Source organism: Phaethon aethereus (genome assembly GCF_964289735.1).
Source record: "Phaethon aethereus genome assembly, chromosome: 2".
NCBI lineage: Eukaryota > Metazoa > Chordata > Aves > Phaethontiformes > Phaethontidae > Phaethon > Phaethon aethereus.
Window position 1 is genome coordinate 56,461,841 of NC_138582.1, and position 11,644 is coordinate 56,473,484.

The following is an 11,644-nucleotide window of genomic DNA, read 5'->3' on the forward strand; positions in this document are numbered from 1 at the left end:
TTCCCTATATCCCCACCATCCTCTCCTTTTCCTGTTTCTTTTGTCTTTTTCACTGTCAACTATTTTGCTCTAGATGCAATTCTTGACTTTGTCTGACATCCTTATTTGATTGGAACTATATGGACAATGAGTGAAGAAGGATGGATGCCACTTTCCAACGCCAAGCGCCAGAGGAATATCATGAAACTTCATCACTTTCTCTTCCTCCCCCACAGTGTTCTTTCTGTGTTTTCCTTACTCTTGTGTCATTATCCTCCTGCTTTGTTCAGTTGTGATCCTGTACTCTGGTGCTGAAGCTAAGTAGTGCTACAGGTAGAGGCTTTAAGGAGCACCCAATGGAAAGGGGACACTGAGCAGCCGTGAGAGGTCCCACAGGAGAAAGAAAGAGTGCTGTGTATATTTGGATCCTTCATCCTAGGTAAAGATGGTACCAAATGAACAAAAGCCTAAAATTATATATTCAATCTTCACCTGGATATTTCTTGACTTTTAAGCGTGTAATATGCATTATAAGAGGAATAGAAGGCATTTTGGTGAATTAGTTAATACTCACTAGGCAAGAGCTGTTTCTGTGCTTGATTCCTGTTTGTATTCCAGACCTGCCAACGTTATGAACAACACTCCTAAGAAACAACTAGTCCACAAGAGTGTAACAGCCTCCTCATGTCTGATCTAGTAAAAAGAACAGATTTTTCTTTCACAGGTCAAGTATATTTTTGATTTACAGAGCACTTGTACCACCTGATCCTATAAGGCTAGCATGGTAATTTCCGCTTCAGCCATGTTTCATGTTCAAGGCAGAGTCTTCCAGTATGCAGTTAATAGAAGAGACTGCCATTACGTGAATTATTTATGTGATGTCCAGTTTGTTTGTGTAAGTAAGTAGGGCAGACAAATTGTTTTGGGTGAATGATCTGCTGGTGTGATAATGGGCAGAGTGGAACAATTTAACTCTTCTTTGAGGTGGAGTTGTGGTTACCAAGTTATTGTGGATCTTGTCATGGCTACACAAAACTAATTTTTATTCAAATGTGAATTTTTGGACATGGCATTTTCTGCATTTTCTGAAAGAAGCCATGCTTGCCAAATATGAACAAGTACTGTTTACTATGATGTATTTGCTTTGTTGAAAAACCCAAGCCTTTTACTTGTGTTTGTTTATTGGAAACTGTCCCTCACAATTATAGATAGGCTATAATTGAAAAATCAATTGTCTGACAGCTGTAGCCCTCATTCTTTGTCAACCTCATGTTTTGTTATTCCTGAAAGTTAGATGTTTATTGCTTACAGCAAGAATAACTTGTTAAATTCTCCATTGCTATTTTTGTTATTTAATGCTCTATAAAAAAATGAAAAGCAATATCTAACTTGATATTTTCAAATCAGTCAGCTACACAGGGTACAACAACAAAAGGAAATGGAGCCTTGTCCATGCTACACAAAATGCTTGAAATTCTGTAGCTGAGACTGAACGACCAGGATTTCTGCATTCATAAACCTCTCACAAAATGCCATCAGCAGAGGGGAATCAAGCCCCCCCCCGCAGTAGACATCTTCTCTGCTTCTAGGTAATACAGCTGCTTTCTTCACTATCTGTAGATGTTTATTTGTGAACGTTTTTCTAAGCAGTTAAGCGTATTTTGTCAATCATATGCTTAGAGAGAGGTGGAGAGCACAAGCTGTGCGGCTCTATGCGTGATATATTATTTAAAGGTAATGGGGTTTTCTGCACGCTTGCTAATAACCATGAACTTTCACTTTTTAAAAAGGACAAATTTTAGAATGGAGAGCGCTTTCGCTGACTATTCTAGTTTGCACATTTCAAGCATTAGTTATCACTTTTCCCCAAGGAGATCAGAAAGATTTTAGTCTGTTAACGCCTGCATTTTTGATCTCACTATTGAATCTGAATATTTTTAGAAAGCATGGAAACAATTTTAAGGTAATGAAAGTGGAAATCAGAACTGATCTCATCTAACAGTGAAGTCATTAAAGATCACTGGAAAACGCATCACCAAAAAAACCATAACTACAGAAAAACATTTGAACTGAGCTGGATTCAGGCTAGAGGCAAAAGAGCTCAGTGCTCTGTCAGAATTGTTAAATATCATTGACTCTAACCTGTTCAAGAATAGGAAAGATTTAGGTAGTGGAAGAAGTGTTTGATTAATTTTGAGGGAATAAATGGGCCTAGAAAGCTAAGAGAGTCATCCTGATGTCATACAACATTAAGGAGTTAAGATTTGGCTTTTCAACTTCTTCAGCCCCATGGACAAACATGCAACCTTCATTAGCAGTCATTAAAAGTACAGAAAAAGAAGGAATAACTTCTGTATCCACTTTTCCCTGAACTGACAGCCTCTTCAGTTGTATTAAAGGTGGCATTAACTGTCCTGGAGAAAGGATTCATTCTAATAGTCTATAATGTCAGTTATTCAAACTAGCTTCCTTCTAATCACCTTCTAATGACAGACATACATAAAATGATAGCAAGCATAGAAATAGAAATTGAAGTTATTTGGTGCATACTCTTGTGTACAACCTTTCCTTTTCAGAAAAACAAGCCTCACACATTGCCTTGAGGCAACTCTGAGATATAACTCGTTTGCACTAACATTCCAGCTGTTTAAGGTATCACTTTTTTGCTCATGTTTTTGGCCACACAGTTATAGGAACACTGCAGAAGGTGGAGTCTTATCTTGCAGCCCCAAATGCTTCTCAAGCAGAAGAGGAAAAGGTGAAATCTAAGGCTGGACTGGCACAGGTCTGGTAAAGGCAGCAGTACCAACAGGGTCCCCTCAGACTTAGGCTGGTCTGAGCATCCTTGGATCAAGGACCAGTGTTTCCACAATGGATCCTGGCCTTGGAGCAGTGGCAGGTCCCATGGTAAAGCATTCCCCTTACCATCTGCTTGTACTTCTGCTATCAGTGGCATCAGGCCTTGTTGTTGGATGAATTTGGTTTTCTGTATTTCATGTTTTGCAGAAGGGGATGTACTAGGTATCGTAATATAGAATGAATCTCATGGATGTGATAGGTCTGTACATGTCCCAAAGAGGCTGCATAATTTTTGCCCAAGAATACATATATGTATATATGCGCGTGTGTGTGTAAGCTGAGATAGGGAGGTGGTGTGTATGGTTTCGATTGGTGGGCTCGTGACTGATATCATCTCTCATTTGCTGTTGCAATTCAGCACACATTTCTAGTTCCCATGTTCTGAAAAGGGTGTGAGGGAAAAAAAAAACAAGGAGCAGAAAAGAGCTTCAAAATTATTTGAAGGGCTGCAGGAAGTGTTTTACAGTGAGAGACTTTAAAAGCACAAGCTATTCAGCTTCCTCAGCAAGAATGCATTAGGAAGATTTGATTACGATGACTAAGACACTTACTTAACTCAAGGGAGAGAAAATACCAAGTGAATAAAGGGATCTTTAGTCCGAAGACAAAAGACCTGAATTCCCCATAGCTGGAAGCTGAGACCATGAAACCATTCAGATAGATAGGCAATGAAGCATACATTTTTTAAACAGAGGGAGTGATTAACTGTTGGAAGAAATCAGCAAGAAAACTAATGGATTCTCCATCTCTTGAAATCCTCAAGTGAAAAAATGAATGCCTTTGAAAGTTATGCTTAGTCACACACCAGTTAATTGGCTCAAAGTAAAAGCAGCAAGCGACATTGTGTCCTGTTTTATATAGGAGGTCAAATTAGGTGGTTTTAATATTTCTCTTTGGCTTGCCAGTCTATGAAATACTGCCACTGCCAAAGGTCTACATTAAAAGAAAAATAATGCTTTGAAGTTAAGCACTCCAAGGGTAAAGGAGGCAGAATTAAGGTTACTGTAGTAATCTTCACTATGATCCTCTGTGCATTTGCATTAGGATGCACTCTCAGCTGCTCAGTCACTCAGATTTTCCTCTCAGCATAGACCGTTACCAAAATTATAATCCTAAATCCTTAGAAATCAGAATCTTCTATTGCTTGATCTAAAGAAACAGCTCCTACTTCTGTTCTCTTATGCAGGTCAGCCCTTAGCAAGGGGTACAATGAACCAATAATTGTATAAAGGACTGGCAGAATGAAAGGCACTTTGTATCAATGTCAAGTTAATGAAAGTACAGGAACTCTGGATCTTCAAGGAAAGCATACACCATTAGGCCATCAAACTTGTCCTGCCTATTCCAAGAAGCAACACAGGTACAGAGAGGGCACGATTCTGTCATATTAAGACCAAATATTCTGTTCATAAATGCAGACAGAGGACATTAGTCATAGCCCAGATGCAGAATACAAAGTATTTTTGCAGGGAGGATTTTCTTTTTCATATTTATGTGTGTTACTCGGGATGCAGACAAACATTATGAGAATATCGTGTGCCTATTAGGTAAAGGAATGAAATTGGGAAAATTTGCTGCCCAGCAATTTCACAGAATCATTAAGGTTGGAAAAGACCTTCCAAATCATCAGGTCCAACCATCAACCCAACACCACCATGCCCACTAAACCGAAGTGCCACATCCATAGGTTTTTTGAACACTTCCAGTGATGGTGACTCCACCACCTCCCTGGACAACCTGTTCCAATGCTTGACCACTCTCTCGGTGAAGAAATTTTTCCTAATATCCAATCTAAACCTCCCGGGGCGCAACTTGAGGCCATTTTCTCTCATCCTATCACTAGTTACTTGGGAGAAGAGACCAACACCCACCTCACCACAACCCCCTTTCAGGTAGTTGTAGAGACCGATAAGGTCTCCCCTCAGCTTCCCCTTCTCCCTCCAGACTAAACAACCCCAGTTCCCTCAGCTGCTCCTCATAAGACTTGCGCTCCAGACCCCTCACCAGCTTCGTTGCCCTTCTCTGGACACGCTCCAGCACCTCAATATCTTTCTTGTAGTGAGGGGCCCAAAACTGAACACAGGATTCGAGGTGCAGCCTCACCAGTGCCGAGTGCAGGGGCACAATCACTTCCCTACTCCTGCTGGCCACACTATTGCTGATACAGGCCAGGACACTGTTGGCCTTCTTGGCCACCTGGGCACACTGCCGGCTCCCATTCAGCCGGCTGTTAGCCAGCACCCCCAGGTCCCTATCCGCTGGGCAGCTCTCCAGCCACTCCTCCCCAAGCCTGTAGCGTTGCATGGGGTTGTTGTGACCCAAGTGCAGGACCCAGCACTTGGTCTTGTTAAACCTCATACAACCAACCTCTGCCCATCGATCCAGCCTGTCCAGATCCCTCTGCAGAGCCCTCCTACCCTCCAGCAGATCAACACTCCCACCCAACTTGGTGTCATCTGCAAACTTACTGAGGGAGCACTCGATCCCTTCATCCAGGTCATCAATAAAGATATTGAACAAGACCGGCCCCAGAACCGAGCCCTGGGGAACACCACTTGTGACCGCCCGCCAGCCGGATTTAATGCCATTCACCACAACTCTCTGGGCTCGGCCGTCCAGCCCGTTCTTTACCCAGTGAAGAATTTGCTTGAATCCATTCTCCTTACACTCAATGAAAATATTGCCACTCATAAGGGAAGTAGAGGTGAACCCATAATTTATAATCCAGTGCATAGATAAAACTGGCTTTTCAAATAATACAAATTTTTGCACACATCACTTCATATTTAGAAAATAATACCAAATTTTGATTGAGAAAAATGTATAGAGCTATGCAATTATCTTTTAAACCCATTATAAAGATATCCCTTTCTATGTCTCTCTACATAACAGTATTTAAGAAATAGATTTCCTAATTTAAAGTGAAATAATGGTGTAAGTACATTTTTAGGGGAGAGGGGAAAGAGGGTTTTAATTTATAATGTTGCCTTCCTTTGTCTCTTAGCAGTCACATTACATTAAAAAGTTGCACATTAGAGTATGAAAGAAAAACCTAGACCTATATTTTGTTTATTTCTAGCGTGCCCCTCTATTTCTTAGGCCTCCCCCAAACATCATAGTATTCAGAGACCTCATCTGACAAAGTAACTAGAATGGCTCCCATTGGTTTCCATGGGAGACAGTGTCAAGCTGTGTTAAGGATAGGATTGAGCATATCCTAGCTCTCTTCAGATGTAGTTGAGTTTTATTCTGATAAATCCAAAGCTATTACTGTAAATTATCAGTCTCATTTCTTACAAGATGAAAAAACCTATCTCTCCATTTAGTTTGATAAGAGTTTGGAAACATAAAAATCCTCTATTAGAGTCAGTATAAGTATTATTACTGCCTTTGTCTGCTTTCTCAGGACTGGATTTTGCAAAAACTGTATTAAGTGATTACTTCAGTTAAACGTATTGAAGCTACTTGCATCCTTCTGTGTTATTCAATGTGAACAAAGTTTGTGGAACAATACAATGACTATGCTGAATCCTATTAGATTCACTGGTCTAAACTGAAGCAATCCCCTGTGAACCAGTCTGGATCTCCTCCAATGTTCATTATTAGTATATGCTTCATCTCTATCATATGGCTACTTGTCTTGTCCAAAAAATACAATGTATTAATTTCTCGGTGGTCTTGGCTCCATTCCTCTAAAGTTTACAGACCCCAAGTGTTCCCAAATACTTTTAATTTTAAATCATTAACATGTCAGAATTTTGGAGCTTATATTTAGTACTGTAGGATCACGTAGTTAATACAAGTTTATATTTCTTTGCTTTTCTAAAGAGAAATAAAAAATAGTAAGACCATTAGCTTCTTACATGAAATTAAAATAGTGAATTATTAATAGGCATTAAAGAGTAACACAAAAGGAAAAGTATTTGCTTTGGTGATGGATTGGGAACTTGGCTAGTTATCAGAAAGCAGCATTCTGTCCTTGATTCTTCTCTAAGAGGTCATGACCTTGGTCACTCACCTCTGTTTCCTTCACTTTCTTCCCTTAAGTGGTGCTCATTTTGGTGCTTAGGTTAATAAAGGATACCAGAAGAGGCATTGGCTCCAACTACATTGACTTCCACATTGAAAAAAATTTTCCTGTGATTATATTTGGACCTCATTGTGATATTTCAGTATGAACAGAGATTAACTGTTGGTTATGGGATTTGGTGGGTAGAGAGAAACTCCTACTGATGCATAAGTATATATACTGTAGATAAGAATGATTTTCCTCATCTCTGAAACACCTGAAAAAACTTTACATAAGATCAGAATTTAGTGTCATATTAAGTGAAAACTGTAGAGAGGATAGCTAAGGGAAGATAGTTGGCAATCATGCACTTTGTGTATACCAGCCATTCCCCCTATAAACACTTTGAATAATCTCCTGAATACATCCAAATTCATAGCTCTTGACTTTTAATTCAAAAACCTATCCAGAAGTAAAAAGGGCTATCTGATAGGTATAATAGATTTGAACCACGATTAATACTTTTTTGTTCAGCAAGCTTCAGCAAATTTGTTTGCCACAGTTTTCTAAATTGTTAAGAGATCCAAAGATAAGTACATCAAAGTGATGATGTGCAGAAAATACTAACTTAAGATAACACAACTTAAGCAGTGGTCCCCTCTGCCCTTCTTTGGTTGTTTCTTGACTGCTCAGCGTCTTCCAAAGGCTTGTTAAAGAGTCCTCAATATTTGCTGGACTGCAAAAAATGCAGTTATGAGCAAATAATATGTAGCAGTCAACAAAATACTTTCCTCCATTGTCAGTCTGGACCATAGTGACAGGTACAACAGGTGGCCACAAGTCATTTCATCAATAGTTTAAATTCTTCTCACTTCCTAGAGACCTATTCATTTTGCCTTTATACAAAGTGTCAATTGACTCAAGGAATTGCCAGAGTAGAATATTCCTAGCAAAGCAACTAGGGTTTGGTTTTGGGAGTGGGGTGGATTTTTTTTAACCTGGTCTTACCAGAGCTAGATCCAAAGCATACTCCACCAATTCCTTTTTTCAGCTAGTTTCCTATGAAGTCCAATGTCAAAAAACCTGATACCATGGCTTTTTGAAGCTCAGGTCTGCCTGTGTTTTGATACTGACTTTAAACACAGTGCTCTTCAAGAATGTTTCAGGGCACGCCAATGGCTGTAGGTTGGTTTTGCTACCATTGGAGGATCTTGAAGATATCCCCATACATTGTAGCTGGTAACGGTCAAACTTTGGCAAAATAATCTGACTTTGACCTCTGAGAGAACTGTGTAGATGCATTTGACTCATGTGCAAGGATCCTCAGGGATAACATATATCCTTATGTGCACCGGTGAACACAGTTACCAAAATCAGGAATGCAATGACTACAGCATAAAAATGTATAGTGCCACAGGTACAGCAAACAATTCCATTTGCAGTTAGTCTGCTGCAGCAAGTTGTTATAGCACTGCTGAGTGCTTCTTGCTGAGGCAGGAAACCTACAAATTTTCTAAATCTGTAGAGCTTGCATAAAAGGGAAAGATTGGAAAAGATCCATGGGATGTAGCTGCTGCAGGCTAAAACGAGAATTGGCTGTGGTGTGCCACTTCTCCTAGAGTGATGATGCTGTACAGCTGGACTTGGTCTGAGAACAGCGTTGGTTGTTCTGCCACAGGATTGTCAAAATTTCTGCCAAACCAGACTTTTTTTTACCAGCTTGTTTGACCAAAGTTCTTTCAGCTGCTTGTGTCCCCAGTATATGTGTAGGTGTTTTTCAAACTGATACAAAATGTTGAATGCATGTGAGCTTTGCAGTCACAATCAGGCCATGTGCTTCTGTACTGTAGAAGTTGCATGAAATACAGGAAACATGCAATATATTATAGGGTTATGTGAATTATTAGTCCCATGGAAATTACAAGTTACATGTGCTTGGTTTGGAAAATTTATGTTTTATAACCACAGTCTGTTAGAGTCTTTTCCAAAGAACACATACAAATATTTCCAGCAGCTGTGACTGCCAAATTACTTGGAGCAAATGAACATTGCTCAGCCTCTGTAAGTACAAAGAGATTAATAACAATCATGCCTTATGGTCATCCCAAACATTACTCATTCTGCTTTACCTAATGCATACTTTGGACTTAAATGCCCAATGACATCTCAGCCAAAGCTGTTAGCGATACATCTACAGCCTGTGATGGTAATATAACAAGGCTTTTTTCTTGATATGTGCTACCATTTCAAAATAAGGTAGGGTTACATTAAACACATAGGACATCTGCAGCAGAATTTGCAAACTTACAGTCTGATTATTTTATGCATTGGCAACTACACTAATCTGTATTTACTGTTCAACCCCAATTTATTCTTCACAGAATTCAAGGTGGATGGCTAAGCATTGTTCTCTGCTTTCTAGCTTCTGCTGCTTTCCTTCCTATTTTGACATGAATGCAGAGGGGTGGTCTCAGAAATGTGGGAAGAGAAACATGCTAAAAAAAAGAACCTCTTTTTGGAAAACCCTAGAGGAGCTTCAGAACCAAGATACCAATCACCTGATTGTGATGCTGAAAAAGATGTAGCAGCTTCTCAAAGACCTTGCATAAATCAACCATCACTCGAAGTATTCAAAAAAGTGTAGACGTGGCACTTTGGGATATGGTTTAGTGGGCATGGTGGTGTTGGATTGATGGTTGGACTTGATGATCTTAAAAGTCTCTTCCAACCTTAATGATTCTGTGAAATCACACAATATACATAAACAGTTCAGGAATTATTATTACAGCATCTTCTCAGTCCCTATATCTGTATGTAACATAAGTCAAAGGAGGAAGGGACAGAGAGGATAGAGGAGAGCAATTTTCATAGTATCAGCATAATAGAGTCTAGCTACTGCCTGTCAAGTAGTCCAATTTACAGAAAGTAATACTTCCAGTCTGGATCATCCTTGGATGGTGGGTCTCATGCAAATTAAGTCAACAGAAAGTCTATAGAGTGCTTTGAGAGAGGTTTCTGCCCCTTCATAGGCTTTTCCATCTCAAGTGTCTCTCCCTAAATGAAATGCAAGTAGCCATTGCTGATGTTCATACCCGTTAGGTGGAGATATACACAAATAAAGCAGGTGTGTGGTGCACTGTTATTGCATTTTGACTATCATTGTCTGAGCTTACCATCATCAAAACAGAATTTTCCATATGCTGGCCAGTGCTGTCCATAATGGTGGTACTCACTGAAATGATAATCAGGGTTATTTATGTACTTTTTTAGTTAGAGATATTTTCTAACTGCAGCAATTCCCAGATTTGCTCTGGTATTAATAAGGTATATGATTAGTAATGGAAGTAAGCCAAATTTCTTTGTGTCAGCCTTATGTCTGTGCAATTACGTGCAGTCATAGCTGACAACATGACAACAAGCAAATTCCCATACACATTTAAGCAAATCAACATGCTAGGATAATTCTTGCTTCAAATATGTTCATATGAAGGATTGTGGCTGTTGTTTCAGCTAAACCATCCTGTTAATTTCTCCCACCAATGCCAATGGGACCAGCCCTCACATGTGCTGGAGGCAGCTTAGGCCATATGATTGGTACCTTAACAGTAAAAGCCCCGATTTCAAAAAAATCTTTCAGACTGAAACTTGTCAGAAGCAAAAGTAAAATGACAGCAGCTATAAGCATAAACATCACCTCTTATACTGATAATAAGTTCTGTAGATGTCATTAATTTCAGTAGCAGAAGCCCCTCTACTTACATATATGAGGGCCACAAAGCATTTCAGTAACCATCATCTCATTTTTATCCTGTGTGGTACCTCACTATCTGCCATACCCTTTGGCACTTGGGAGGGCAAGCGCTTGTAAGGTGATATAGCACATGCAATCCACACTTAGCTATGTTGTAACTCTCTCCAAAGCCAAATTTAGAGAAAATTAGCAGGGGTTTTTTTTGGTTTGTTTGTTTTAAGATCACCTAAGTGTGCATTCTCCAACATTCTCATTTGCCAACATAGTTGTCATCTTATTTCAGGAGGACCACTAGCGTTAAAAGCTCAGGTACAGCTGAATATTTAAAAAAAAAAGTAAATTTATTGGCTTAAGAGCATACAACTTGTAAATTTAATGCCACTTTTCACCATTTTTTGTTTAATCAGTGACTTTATGATTACAACATTTAAGTATTTCATGCACCACACAAGTCAGGGGCACCTCTTAGAGCTTTGCATCAGTATGCTGTCTAGTAGCCTACCAGACTAAGTGTTAACTTTATTATATATGTTGCTTGTTTTGCTGTAGCAGTTACAAAATCAACAGGATTACATATGGTCAACTCAGAGGTTAATAGATTATAAAAGCCTTAGGCATTGCACGCTGCTTTGATTCAGCAATATTCTCTTGTAGTCCTGTAACATGCTGTTGAAACTTTTTGCTTACTTGTTTTGCAGAAGCAATTTAACCATGAATTCTGCTCAGCCGATTACTTTGCTTTTCCTGAAATGCACAGTATGTTGCTCACAGGAGTTCCACACAAGCAATAACTCAAGTAAGACTTGGGTGCCATTTCTCCCTTATAAGATCACTGCTGCAGAAAGACCAGAGTGAGGATGTGACAGCTTTCCCTTTCCATTCTTTTTTTTTTTCAAATACTCTTGCCCCCTCTGACTTTCAGAGCATTTGATTTCACCTGACTCTTCTCTTCTTATCTCCTGGGTACCTAAGCCCTGTAGGCTGCTGTCTCTAATTTTGACTTAACAGTTCTCTATTGAATGTCTTTCTCCCCTTCTTAAAGCCCC